The 15281-nt window shown below is 34.2% G+C and overlaps 1 long non-coding RNA gene across 1 annotated transcript; it reads left to right on the plus strand.

The window, feature by feature from the left end:
• Window positions 1-8778: 8778 nt before the first annotated feature.
• On the plus strand, window positions 8779-10277 carry LOC141396962 (uncharacterized). The gene is made up of 3 exons (XR_012411281.1): window positions 8779-8996; window positions 9068-9448; window positions 9512-10277. It is a non-coding gene; the product is annotated as an uncharacterized lncRNA (long non-coding RNA).
• The last annotated feature ends 5004 nt before the right edge of the window (window positions 10278-15281 follow it).

Raw genomic sequence — 15281 nt, forward strand, 5'->3', positions numbered from 1 at the left:
GCTGACAGTTTATATCCTCGAAAAGCTAAGTGTAACCAGCAAAGATTAACCCATTGGATCTATTAAGCCCAGTGGGTTAACCTTCAATAGTGTAACCGGGGTATAATAACGGTTTCGTACGTTTGCAGGAGTCAAGTAGAAATAGGGTTATGCCAAGTTTACACTAGCGCTCCAAAATCCACTGGATTTCACGAAATCCTGAAATACACCCCGGAGTTTACACTTATTTTTTGTTGATTTCAAACATATCACAATGATCAAGGTAGATGCATATGCGCAGCTGATCGAACATAGATTTTCAAAACAAGTTGTTGTAAATTGAATTAATCATCAAAAATATACGACAATATAGAACTTTACAACTTTATTTGGAAAATTATCGTAAAATTATCTATATTTAGTATTAATTGTGTATAGTACTAACAAATGAAAAAATAAAAAAAATTATTTTATCGTTAAGATATCATAATAATAAATTTTGATAGATAAAAGTTGTGCTCAGAACCTGCACAATATTAGTACTTGTAGTAGTTTTCCCGTTTAGTGCTAAAAATGCGTTCCCGTACTTCGAAATCTAGCAAGACTTGCACTTCTCTTTAAACAAAAATAGCGCCGAATAACACCCCCTTCTCCTGTTTTCTGCCATACAATTTTGGCCTAGTAGAAACTAGCAGCAAGCTTGTTCATTGGCATCTAATATGATAGCTGATACGTTGATTTTGACATTTATGCTGGGGTTTTTGCAATTTCCTACATTTTTCCGTTCCCGTATTTTTTAAGAAATTTGTATGGGGAAGAAATTTTTGACAATTTACTTTTTTTTCTAACATTACCATTAAAAAAGTACGGGAAAACAATGAAAAATAGCATTGTAACAAAGTAATTTAATATTTTTTCATATTGTTTACAAATTTTGATTCTAAAATTTTTTTGTGGCAGCAATTGACCATCTACTTGTTTATTGTGATACATGAAAAGTGTTGCAACTTTTGGTACTTTTTTAGGCAAACGCAGGGTTGTATATCATGTGTACTGTGATTTCGATGTTGATTTCGCTGAAATCACGAAATGAGATGATTTCATTTTTGTATGCGAAATCATGATAAATTTTGCTTGATTCCGCGCGAAATCACGAAACGCCTTCGAAATCACGAAACGACGACGAATGTAAACCAAGCATTAAGTTCGGCTGGGCCGTACGTATTATACCATCCCCCATATCGGGAGGTACTGTTCTATTGGCGCTATATCAAAACGTGGACTGATATATAGCCCATTTTAAATACCAAACATCCTTAGAATAATAAAAGATGATAAAGATCTTTCTTAAATATAGCGTTTTATTTCATATAAGCATTTTTATAAAGGAAATCAGTAGTGGTTTGCATTTTAACAACCTCAAATGCCCTTGTCATTCATATGATGCTCTCCCGAGTGGGAGCATGTTTTGCTCTCAAGGCAGTTAATGTACGAATGGTATTGGCACTAAAGTACGAGGAATTGTGTCCAAAGCTTTGGCGACAGCTAGGGTGAGTCAAAAGTTCTCACAAAGCCATTTGGCACCACCATCAGGCACGAAATTGGTTCAATTATCAAGTTACGTGCAACATGCAAAGCATTCAGTAAATTACGTTAAGTTTCATTGAGAATAACACGTCTCAACAGAATGGTACAAGCCTTGGGATCCTTGCACTTGGTAGTGAAAGTGAAGTTATCATTACCAATTTTCTTGATTTCAAAGAGACCAGCTCCAGACCTACATCCTCTGCATACATTTCTGGTGGCACGCAGGCACGGGCAATGTGCAAATTACCACTTTTACCCAAATGTCTAATGGGAGTAATACAAATATTATTTTAGAAAAAATTAAAACAAATACAAACTGACAAGATTTCAAATAAACAAAACTCGTTGCATTTGTTATTATAATATTTGAAGTTATAAGCAAACCAGCTTCAGAGTTGTTTTTTTTTTTGAAATTTTGTGAACCTGCCTTCTAATAATTGAACCATGATCTTATGAATTAAATTTTAAAAACTAAAGGCCTCGTCACATTGGAGTATTTCTGGCTTAATTTATTAAGTTGCAAGTTCTTCCGGCTTTAAAAGCGTGTTTTTGTAAAAATGATTGCCTGTCACACGAACCGTTCGTACTAAAACGTATACGTTCAAAATTTGGTTCTTGTAAAATTGTACGAACCATTCGTTTTTATCTAACCCTGCGTTTACAAATGACAGGACAGTTGACTTCATGTATTGATTGTCAAAATCCCACAACTTGCCTGTGTGACGTAGGCGTCCAGACAACTGCGAAAACAGTTGTAAAATTATGAATGAACATCACCGATTTCTTTTTGTTTTCCGTTTACATATTTTGGTTTGTACATATTCTTTTGTTTTCAGCACATTTGAATTATCATCTCACTTCTTTTTCACAAAAATGTCAAAAATTTGTCAACCCGGCTGTCTGTGAAAAACTGATGGACAGCTGAGAGACAAACGACAAATGTATACATGTGTTAGTAAATCAGAGTTGTATTTGAAGACAAACTGTCTGGTGTAAACGCCTAGTAAAAGCTTTTGTCTATTTCATAAAAGCTTTTATATTTTAGGGTTTCCATGATACCTATTTTGTGAATTTTGCAACCCCGATAAACAGATGACAAAATCATTGTGATAATAGGTCTGTACGATAACCCAAAAGTTTGTACAAACTTTTACAAAATGCTGTTCGATAACAAACTTGTAAAGTAAAAGAGAGCAAATTTGGAGACAATAGTGAGAGAATTTTGGAGAGTTTTGTTTACAAATTTTTGCAAGGAAAATTTTTCTTATAAGAACTTGCTAGTTTGATCAGCTGATTTACAGCGTGTTTTTGTAAAAAGTTTTTGTCGATTCGTTCGTCAATTTCATGAACGAAGACAAAATTTGAGTAGTTATTTACTTGCCGAACGCTCAGTAACTTATCGTAATTATAACTTATTTTTAAGATAACAATATTTTTATATGTAACTTGGAGTAGTTTAATTTGCAATTTAATTATAATCGGCCCTAGGGCTTAAAATTGCATTCACTGAAATAAATAAATAAATAAATAAATAAATAAAATTTGGTTTTCATAGCGATTGACGTTTGTATTCGTGTGACAAACAAATGAAAGCTTTTTATTTTCGTAATTTTTTTGGTTTTCGTAACAAAATCAGATGAACGAATACGTCAAAAATAAACGAATGGAAAGGACCCATCGTTTTGAATGAAAATTAAATAATTTGAGTAATAAATGGCACAAAACAAACGAAAACTGGAAGGGAATGCAATTTTATTTATTTCCATAGAACCACACGCGTATATGTACATCTGTTTCTTCATATTATCACAATTATTTTTGAACAAATTTGTTTACATTTTTGTCTTATTTTTTCTTTGTCATCTGTTTATCGGGGTTGCCATCAAGTAACACATATTACGTACAGATGCCTATGCAAAATTCACAAAATAAGTATTATGGAAACCCTGAAATATAAAAGCTTTTCTTAAATAGACGAAAGCTTTTAGATAAAAACGAATTGTTCGTAAAATTTTACAAGAACCCAATTTTGAACGTATACGTTTTAGTACGAACGGTTCGTGTGACAGGCAAGCATTTTTACAAAAACACGCTGTAAATTCGAATGTTTTGTGGCGGACTTCTTGGCAAAAACATAAACAAACGTTTGGTTATTAAAATAAATAGAAATAAAAAAGGGAAAAATTATTACTTGCAAGTACTTTTCACTTGCGAAGTTATTGTACAGACCTAATATGAAGAAACGGATGTACATATACGCGTGTGCTTCTATGGAAATAAATAAAATTGCATTTCCTTCCAGTTTTCGTGTGTTTTTTGCCATTTATTACTCAAATTATTTAATTTTCATTCAAAACGATGGGTCTTTTCCATTTGTTTATTTTTGACGTATTCGTTCGTCTAATCTTGCTACGAAAACCAAAAAATTACGAAAATAAAAAGCTTTAATTAAATAACGCGAATAAAAACGTCAATCGCTATGAAAACCAAATTGTGTCTTCGTTCATGAAATCGACGAACGAATGGGCAAAAACTTTTTACAAAAACACGCTGTAATAGCACGGTTACACTACAGCTTTTTGCCGGGTTAACCCACTTCATGAGGATTTATTTGCTTAATCTGCTCAAATCTGACTAGATTTGCCATACAAAAATTAAATCCTCCCATGGCTGGGTTTATTTTAAATCCGGCACAAATCCACCAAAAATTCAGTGTTGTATTCGGTATTTGTGCAAAAAAATCCAACTCTACTCAAAAAGTACCAAAAGTTGCAACCTAAAAATTAAAAATCGTATTTAAAACTATAAATGTACGTTTACATATAACTATTGCTCTGTTCCTTTACGTACCTGAGGTTACCATTTTTAACCTGCAAAACGTTCCTTTACTTTAAAAAGCACCCAATTTATATGGGAGCAGTTCACCACTTTTACCATTTTTTGCCACTGTTACCATTTTTAAAAGTAAAGGAACAGACCATATATTTATTTTATTTTTTATTTATTCTAGTGGATTTTTATTGTCAAATCTATTGGGTATACGTATAAATTCTCATAACCCGACAAGTTCTAATGTAAACGTGGTGTAATATTCGACAAATTGGTTGAACTGTTTTTTCTTTCAGAATTTTTATGATGTGTAGGGGTATTTTTAGCTCGATCGAATATAGAGTGAAACGGAAGATGTAGAATCCTAAAATTTAATATGTGTATTTTGAACAGGAATTTTTAAAATGTATACATTACCCTGCGTTTACAAATGACAGGACAGTTGACTTCATGTATTGATTGTCATAATCCCACAACTTGTCTGGGTGACGTAGGCGTCCCAACAACTGCAAAAACAGTTGTAAAATTTTGAATGAAAATCATCGACATCTTTTTGTTTTCCGTTCACATATTTTGTTTTTGTTTTTGTTCATGTTCTTTTGTTTTCAACACATTTCAATTATTGTCTCACTTATTTTTACAAAAATGCCAAAAACTTGTCTTTCTTACTGTCTGTGAAAAAATGATGGACAGCTGGGAGACAAACGACAAATGTATGTATGTGTTAGTAAATCAGAGTTGTATTTGAAGACAAACTGGCTGGTGTAAATGCCTAGTTACGTATTATCAGGGAATATGACGACCATGGTGATATTCTTTCTTTTATTGTTGATGCTAATCCAAACCACCAATACATTTTTTTATATGGGTAGAAACTGTTACGGAATATATCCTTAAAAATATATTGTTCGTACTGAAAATAGTCCCGGTCCACACTAGAGTGATTTCATTGAAAAATTGCATGAAGATATGCGTCTCTAGATCGACTTTCATAGTAGAGTAAAATCATAAAATTGCTGTAGTGGGGAATTCGATTTAATTTCATGAAATTTTTTAATGAAATTCACGCGAGTGCTGACCGGGACATAGTTATTATTTTCTCAGAGATTTTTGCGCAATTCTGGAGGTTACTAAATGACCCCCAATTTCATCCATTATTTTATAAAATGTATCCATTTCCAATTTGTAAAATGTCATAAGCTTCCTATTAATTAGATTGAAAGGATCCACAGAATTTTCTATTTTATGCGTAAAGAAATGTGTCTCAGCTTACCTTTTTATTTGAAATATATTCCAAAATCATTTCTTAAAAATTAGATTTTCATTGATTTTTTTGTTTAAAATATAAAAATTCTTTTATGTCGGTAGACTTAACGACTCCTTTTTTTCGTCGGTAACCGACCGACATAAAAATAGGTAGAATTTGTATACAGAATAGCACTTGCCGACAAATATCGCAAACTATCGACATTTGTCGTTAATTCCATCGGTAGAGAGTTACAGAATCCCATTACTGATCGAATTTGAAACGTCAAAAGAAATTATTGTAAATTGAATTCGTCTCAAAAAACATACCCCAAATTACAAATTTATTGTTTAATATTGAAAATGTTAGCACATTATGCTACCAATGCTAACTTATGAGCAAATAAAGAATTATTTTATCGTTTAGACATCGTAAATATTAGTCTTGATAGATTAAAATCAACTTTGTATACCCAGCAAAAAGTTTGCATCCGAGGATGCAGTTAAATCACTAGAACAATTGCCGCTGGAGTACATCTTTTCCTATGAATTCACCTATGAATTTTACAAGAGAGCGCGCAGCTAGGATGCACTCCATTTTGTTTCCACGGCACACATCTAGGATGCACTCCATTTTCGATCCAAATCACAGCCTTTGATGTAGTGTTTTGGATTGAATTTAAATGCAGTCTAAAGATGCTATAAAATGAAAGCCATTGCAAATATCCCAAAATAAATAAAATACATTTCTTATTTGTGTAAAACAAGAATATTAAATTTATTACATTAACACAAATTATAAAAATGCTCCATTAAATTTAATCATAACTGAGTTTACTTCCTCTGCTTTGCATTTTATGACACCGCAAGTGATTTTGCTTCATCATCCAAATGGTTTTTCATGTTTCCTCCTGCTACAGTTCAGATTTCCAAAAAAAAAAAACTCCAACTCCACTTCAAAAATAATATACGTCTCGTGAATTACAGCAATGTTCGTAACTTTAGTTTGTATTTCTTTATTTTTTAAACAAATTCTTATAATTTTAGATACTCTTTCTTGTGTTCAGAAAAAAAGACTGCGACATTTTTAGGGATCAAAAAATTGGCTTGCTTTGCTAGGGATCTATAAGCGAGTGCTTCTAAAATGTATCGAGCTGAGTGCATTTTTCATAACTCCGTGTGGACTGCATCCAAAGATGTATTGAAATCATAACTCTGCTTTGCACTACATCCACATTTTTTGATGGGTATCAATGCAAATTTAATTTTTTCGGCTTGTTTACAAATTTTGACATTTTAAATTAGTTTTGCTGTAGCAATTCACCGATGCATCTAACTTGTTTCTTGTGCCAGCTTTCAACTTTTTGCATTTTCTAGCAACATGTTGCAAAAACAGAGTTGTATACGAGGATTTATGCCGGATTTAAAACAAATCCACTCAATACGAGGATTTATTTTTGTATGGGAAATCTGGTAGATTATGGCCGGATTTAGAAAATAAACCTTGATAGTGGGCTAAATCCGGCTTTTTGTCCACCCTAACGAGATCTACTGTCACTACAAGAACTGCGGCCCCACAGACAGAGCTAACGCCGTGCAAAGGTGTCAGCAAGCCAGCACCGTCAGTGTCGTAGTTCCCACTCCAAGCGTTATATATATATATATTTATTTTTCGAAATATATTCACAGTTGTTTCTCTTTTGAAGAAATTATGTTGGCAGCGACGGGTAGGGATCAATCCACTGTTTTTGTTTTGTAGGGATCTCTAAAGCAACTGCTTATAAAATGTATCGAACGGAGTGCTTTTTTCATAACTCTGTTGGACTACATCGAAAGATGTTGTGAAATCATAACTCCAATTGCACAACTTCCAAAATGTTTTGCTGGGTATAATAAAGTTCTTTGTGTTCTTGTTTTACACAAATAATAAATGCATTTTATTTATTTTGGGATATTTCGCAATGGCTTGCATTTTAATTGCATCTTTAGACGGGTTAAAAATGCAATCCGAAGAATGTATATAAATGCAATCCAAAGCACTGCATCATAAGCCGTGATTTGGATCGAAAATGGAGTGCATCCTAGCTATGTGCTTTGGAAGCAAAATGGAGTGCATCCTAGCTGCGCGCTCTCTTGTAAAATTCATAAGTGAATTCATAGGAAAAGATGTACTCCAACGGTAAATGTACCGTACCCAGCAAAAAGTTTGCATCCGCGGATGTAGTTGAATCACTACAAGTGTACGGTACATTTGCCGTTGGAGTACATCTTTTCCTATGAATTCACTTATGAATTTTACAAGAGAGCGCGCAGCTACGATGCACTCCATTTTGCTTCCCCAGCACACATCTAGGATGTACTCCATTTTCGATCCAAATCACGGCTTAAGATGCAGTGCTTTGGATTTAATTTATATGCGTTCTTCGGATTGCATTTTTTATTAGTCTAAGATGCAATTAAAATGCAAGCCATTGCGAAATATCCCAAAATAAATAAAATGCATTTATTATTTGTGTAAAACAAGAACACAAAGAACTTTATTATATAAACACAAATTTAAAAAAGTTTCAATTAAATTCAATCACATTTGAGCTTACTTCCTCCGTTCTCGATTTAATCCAGGCGCATCTGATTTTCTTTCATCATCCTAAAGTTTTTTATGTTGCCTTCCCATCACTAGTTCAGCTTTCGACATTAAAAATTTCCGTCTCGTGAATTAGCGCAAAAATGTTCGCAACTTAAGTTTTTATTTCTTTATTTTATAAATGTATACACTCTCGAAATGTATACACTCTCGTTTATATTTTGAAGAAATATGTAGGGATCAACCAACTGTTTTTTTTCTGTAGGGATCTCTACAGCAACTGCTTATAAAATGTATCGAACGGAGTGCATTTTTCATAACTCTGTTGGAGTACATCGAAAGATGTTGTGCAATCATAACTGCAATTGCACAACTTCCAAAATTTTTGCTGGGGTACACTTGTAGTGATTCAACTGCATCCGCGGATGCAAACTTTTTGCTGGGTATGTAAGACAAAACAGTAATGTTGGTTATTAACTGTACTGTAAATGTTGATTACCGTACTGTGAACTGTTTGCTGTATATGTTGGTTACCAACTTCATGGTATTGGTAGAATTGTGTTAAATGTGCCTGTGGCAAGGACAATCGGAAACCATGACGGTTGCAGTGTTTTGGGTGCCACAATAATTTCCATTTAAATTGGTTGGATACCATTTCGACAAAAGACCTAAACATCCATTTAGATACAGTGCATGTTTGAAAATGAATAATGTTGTTTTTCACATGGTCGAAGGAAGACTCGCAAAAGAATTTGGTTTTGGCCAAAGGACGGTAAGTTGAGATAAAACAAGGAGATAGAGAAGAGTAGGTGGTAATGATTTTTTTTCTGTGTATTGTTTTAGGAAGTCTACTACTACTGCCAAATATTTGACCAACCTCTATGGGAGCAAATGCATCGGAAAAATATAGGTCCATTGCCAAATCCAAGGTGACAAAAACCACACCCGTTACGATGGCTGGAAGTGCCTATGTTTCTGCTTCTCCCTCATCCTTGGCTAAGATGAAACATCAAGCTGCCATGGAGGAAAGTTTAAAGCAACATTTGGCATCCTACGAAGAGAGCCTATTTTAAGTTTGGACTAAATCAGTTATCAGGGTGATCATTCTTCTTTTTCTTTCGACTGCATCTTTGAAGAGGATATTTTTATTGCGTTGCACTCTATTAAGTCAGAGTCTACGGGTATTGATGGCATACCGGTTAAATTTTTGAAAATTATATATCCGTATGTGTCCAATTCCTTTCTTCATTTTTTCAATTCTATATTTACTACATCTGTTTTTCCTAGCGCTTGAAAACTGCACGAGTAGTACCAATACCCAAACAGAGAATACGCACTCTATTGAAAATATGCGTCCTATTAGTATACTTCCAGCCCTCTCAAAAGTATGTGAGCATCTAATGCAGCCAAGATCATCCATATACGTTAACGTGACTGCAACAACAACATATGTTCTCTTTATTCTCATCTGTCGTGGTTTAGCAAAGGAAAGACTCGCTCAGAGAGACTTATGCTCAAAATATTTGGAGCACCACCGATCTAATGAAACGGCAAATGTTGAGGTTTATTGACTACCAGAGGCTTCTCAATCCTTTTCAAGATGGTTTCAGGCGTAATCATAGTACGGTATCTCACTTGCTGCATATGACTGACACGATTAGAGAGGCAGTTGACGTGTACAATAATGGGGTTTTAATTTCGCTGGATTTGTCTAATGGCCCCGGCACATACGGTACGTTGTGCGTCGCGTTACAACAACCACATGAAAACTTCAAGAACAAACTTGGCATCACTTACATTTTTTCATGTGGTTGTTGTTCTTAACGCGTGGCGCAACGCACAACGTACCGTATGTGCCGGGGCCATAAGGCATTTGACAAAGTCGATCACATAGTATTAGCTTCGTTCCTTTACTTTTTTAATGGTAAGAGTGGTAAAAGAGAAAAGTGTCAAAATTGTTCAAAATTGCTCTCTCATCAAAATTTTTACCAGAAAAGTAAAGGAACGGAAAAATGGTAGGTCTGGCAGCAATGTCAGAAAAAAACATAAAAAATCAATTTTCGTCTTTTATTTCACAGTTTTTAATTTAGTGTTGTCAGTGTTCGACTTTTTCTTCGGTTTTTCGTCCATTTTGTGAAATAATCGTCAAACAAAAGTCGAAAAATCAGTTCTGCCATTTTCTACCTGCAGAAATTTTGCTGGTAGCCTGTGGTAGAAGAGAAAGCCATTTTCGCACTCTCTCCCCTCTCACTCTCTTAAAAATTGCTTCCAGTTTTGCCACTTTTCGGGGTTAAGGAACGCTTTGCAGGTTAAAAATGGTAACAAATGGTTAAAATGGTAACCTCAGGTAAGTAAAGGAACACAGCTATTGATTGAGAAGTTAAGAACAAAATTCTATTTTAATAACACGGCATGTAAGCTTGTTTTCTCTTACCTATCTGATCGTTTTCAGTTTGTAGATTTTAATGGATTATGCTTGGTTTACATTTACGAAATCCACTCGATTTCAACTGTCAATTCCATTGCTTAAACGTCAAATGAAATCGAATGGATTTCAGATGAGTTTTCATTTGACGTATGCGCAAAGTAATTGACAGTTGAAATCGAGTTTCGTAAATGTAAACCAAGCATTAGTTTCAAGTGTTAGTGGTGTAGATAATGGGGTACGGGCTTGATTTCAGTTCACACATTGACACGTTATTTCCCAAGGTAATTTCCATTAGGGTGTCCAAAACCGAAACCGGCTTTGAGTTACAAAACCGAAACCGGTTTTGAGTTACAAAACCGAAACCGGTTTTCGCCAAAAACGTCGCTTAACCGGTTTCAAAAAAATAGTAATATTTTTAATATTAAATTGAAAGTAAACTAAACTTAACTAACGCAAGATATGGGCAAAGTTGTAAATATCAGATACCTATAAATTGGAAAAATATTTGGTGTAAAATGTATAATTGTGCCAATCTAGTTCAATTGAACGATCTATGAAAAAACTGTGTATTCGTAACATCACTAGGTAGTTTGAATAACGTTACTCATACGTTTTTGAATTAGTACAGTAAACTAAGAACTTGTCGAATTTAAGGTTGTAAAGGGTAACGATAATAAAATACATGTTTGATTCCGGCACCATAATTTGAGGTTCTCAACACATGAGGGAGAATCCAGACTTAATAAAATGCAAACTTAATTCTTTTGGTACACAATTTTATATATGTAAGGGTTTTTACAATTTTTAGAGCACAACTTCAGTCTTAATTTTACTGTTCCCACTTCGAGGTTGAATGCCAAATAACAGGGATATTATGATTTCCGCTATTATATTTCCGTACATTTCTAATCAAATATTTATCAATTATGAGCAATTGTACCTATTTGTACCTATTTTACAAAACCGGTATAAACCGGTTAACCGGTTTTAAAAATTTTTGAAAACCGAAAACCGGTTTTAGAAAAAATTGAAAATGTCGGTTAACCGAAAACCGTTTTGTTTGGAAAAACCGGTTTTTTGGACACCCTAATTTCCATGTTGCGTAAATTGAATTGTACTACTTATTACCTTCCTTTCTTTGTTAGACGGCAGCTTGCATATTCGTTGTTAATGTCAACTATTACCTATGGTATTGAGGTATTCTCTGGCACTATTCAGTCGTGCCTCGACAGAATTCTTATATTAATTAATATGGTAGATCGATTTGTATATCGTTTAAATTATACAGATCATGTCTCCAGTTATATTTTGCAGTTTTTGGGACTTCCGTTTCAGTCGTACATTATGTTAGGTTATGTCATGCTTTTATAAAATTATTAAAAACGGTACACCGGAATTACTCTGTTCAAAGTTCATTTTCTCACGATCCTTACGCAATCCACAAATCTTACTCCCTCGCTTTTGGTCCGGTATCTGTGATCGATCATTCCTTGTTAGAGTAGCAAGGCTTTGGAAACACCTGCCTCTTAACTTGCGATGTTTTGCATATTCACCCAATACATTTAAACGTAATTATATTATGTGCTTAAATACGTAGCCCAGGGGCTGGATTCTTGTTCTATGAAAATGTGAAATGAAAAATTTTATAAAGGAGAAAACTGTCAAATGAAAAAAATTATAAAGAAAATATTTTTCATTTCAAATTTTCATAGAACAAGAATTTAGCCCCAGTGCCTGTAGTACGTACATTATAGCTTTGTTCCTTTACTTTTTTAATGGTAAGGGTGGTAAAAGAGAAAAGTGTCAAAATTGCTCTCTCATGAACATTTTTACTAGAAAAGTAAAGGAGCGGAAAAATGGTAGATCTGGCAGCAATGTCAAAAAGAAACATTAAAAAATCAATTTTCGTCTTTTATTTCACAGTTTTTAATTTAGTTTTGTCAGCGTTCGACTTTTTCTCCTTTTTTTCGTCCATTTTTTTATTGTGAAATAATCGTCAAAAAAAAGTTGAAAAATCAGTTCTGCCATTTTTTACCTGCACAAATTTTACTGGTAGCCTGTGGTAGAAGAGAAAGCCATTTTCGCTCTCCCTCCACTCTCACTCTCTTAAAAATTGCTTCCAGTTTTGCCACTTTTCGGCGTTAAGGAACGCTTTGCAGGTTAAAAATGGTAACAAATGGTAAAAATGGTAACCTCAGGTAAGTAAAGGAACATAGCTTATTATTAACATGGGATTTTAATTCATTACCTTTCATTCTTTCTGGGCTGGGGCGCGGTTTTTCTCAGCATTTATGCTAACGAGGGTATATACACTTTCATACGGGCAAAATATGCCTCATCGAAATAATGGTTTTAGACCCCAAGTGTGTTTGGACGAAATGTGTTTCAGACAATTTGGAGTCGATTGAGCAATGTCCGTCCGTCTGTCTGGCTGGAGCGCACTATAACTCTCGAACGGATCAACCGATTCGGTCCAAAATTTGGCTTTCGTAATATTTTGTCCAAAGTTAGTTTAAGTTCGAAGATATCGGTCCACTCCTTTCGGTACCTCCCCCACAAAAGTTCGAAAATGATCGGAAAATTTGTACGTACGATAACTCTTGAAGGGAGTAGCCGATTTGGTCCATACTTTGCAAATCAAGAAATGTCTACCAGGCTTAGATGTGGTTCCAATATGGACTCAATCGGTCCACTCCTTCTGGAACCTCCCACACAAAATTTCGGATTAGTTCAGTTTAGCACCTGCTCTCAAATCGCTTTGATTTTTGTTTTAGCAACTTGTTTTCACCGCCCGCTACACGACGTTAAAAGTTTCATCAAGGGCAAGTCCATACCTTCTGAAAAATAGCCTGAAAGTTGCAAAAAAACCCCTATGACACCGTGTTAGATGGTTGGAGCGCAAGATAACTCTCGAACGGATCTGCCGATTCGGTCGAACATTTGGTCTTAGTAATATTTTGTCCAAACATAGTTTAAGTTCGAAGATAAGCCATATCGGTCTACCCCTTCAGGTACCTCCCCCTTTAAGTATCTCCTCCGCAAAACTTTTGATCTTTAATCCTAATCAATATTTTTGTCGGTTCATACGCCCAAATTTTTTAAAACCACCTAAATACATACGTTTTTTGGGGAAACATTTTTTTTCAATATTCACAGGCTGAGGGTATATCTCGGTCGGCAAAGTCGACTGATACTTTTTTACTTGTTTTCATTTTAATTTTTGTCATTATTTTTTCAAACTATATTTTTTTGTTATTTTTGTATAATGTTATCTTAGTCATGCATTAATCGGCAAGAAATTTTGTATTTATTTGTAATGCGCACTTTGGTCTTAAAGACTTTTTGCATTACTATGTATGAATAATAAATAAATCCGTTTCGGACAAATTGGAGTCGAGTCTTGACCGTCTGTCTGTTTTACTGGCTGGTGCACACGATAGCTCTTAAGAAAATCAACCGATTTAGTCCAAAGTGTAAATCTCTTAAAATATTATCCAAACTAATAGCACGGTTACACTACAGCTTTTTGCCGGGTTAACCCACTTCATGAGGATTTATTTGCTTAATCTGCTAAAATCTGACCAGATTTGCCATACAAAAATTAAATCCTCTCATGGCTGGGTTTATTTTAAATCCGGCACAAATCCACCAAAAATACAGTGTTGTATTCGGTATTTGTGCAAAAAACTCCAACTCTACTCAAAAAGTACTAAAAGTTGCAACTGTTTTTGCAACAGAGTTTGTCGTGTTTTACACGTTTACGATTGGTCGCATGAGATTTTATAGAGTTAATAAATCTAAAGTTATTTGGAAATCATAAAATTATTTATTTTTTTCATTCGACACTTTTTTAACAAAAAGTACGATTGATACCATGAGACAAAAATGTATCCCTGTGTGTAAAATATACCAATATGAACAAAGAGGGGACGATATCTCATACGAGAAATTGTAAAAGTGTAACACACGACTTTATTAGCTATTTTGTATGTATACGTAAACAAACATCAGCTGACAGTTTATATACTCGAAAAGCTAAGTGTAACCAGCAAAGATTAACCCACTGGATCTATTAAATCCAGTGGGTTAACCTTCAATAGTGTAACCGGGGTATAATATAATATATAAACTGTCAGCTGATGTTTGTTTACGTATACATACAAAATAACTAATAAAGTCGTGTGTTACACTTTTACAATTTCTCGTATGAGATATCGTCCCTTCTTTGCTCATATTGGTATATTTTACACATAGGGATAAATTTTTGTATCATGGTATCAAACGTACTTTTTGTTAAAAAAGTGTCTAATGAAAAAAAAAATAATTTTATGATTTCCAAATAACTTTAGATTTATTAACTCCATAAAATCTCATGCGACCAATCGTGGTATAATACCCCGGTTACACTATTGAAGGTTAACCCACTGGGTTTAATAGATCCAGTGGGTTAATCTTTGCTGGTTACACTTAGCTTTTCGAGTATATAAACTGTCAGCTGATGTTTGTTTACGTATACATACAAAATAACTAAAAAAAGCCGTGTGTTACACTTTTACAATTTCTCGTATGAGATATCGTCCCTTCTTTGCTCATATTGGTATATTTTACACATAGGGATAAATTTTTGTA

This window comes from Musca autumnalis, unplaced genomic scaffold (genome assembly GCF_047663935.1).
Source record: "Musca autumnalis isolate F117 unplaced genomic scaffold, ASM4766393v1 scaffold_3, whole genome shotgun sequence".
NCBI lineage: Eukaryota > Metazoa > Arthropoda > Insecta > Diptera > Muscidae > Musca > Musca autumnalis.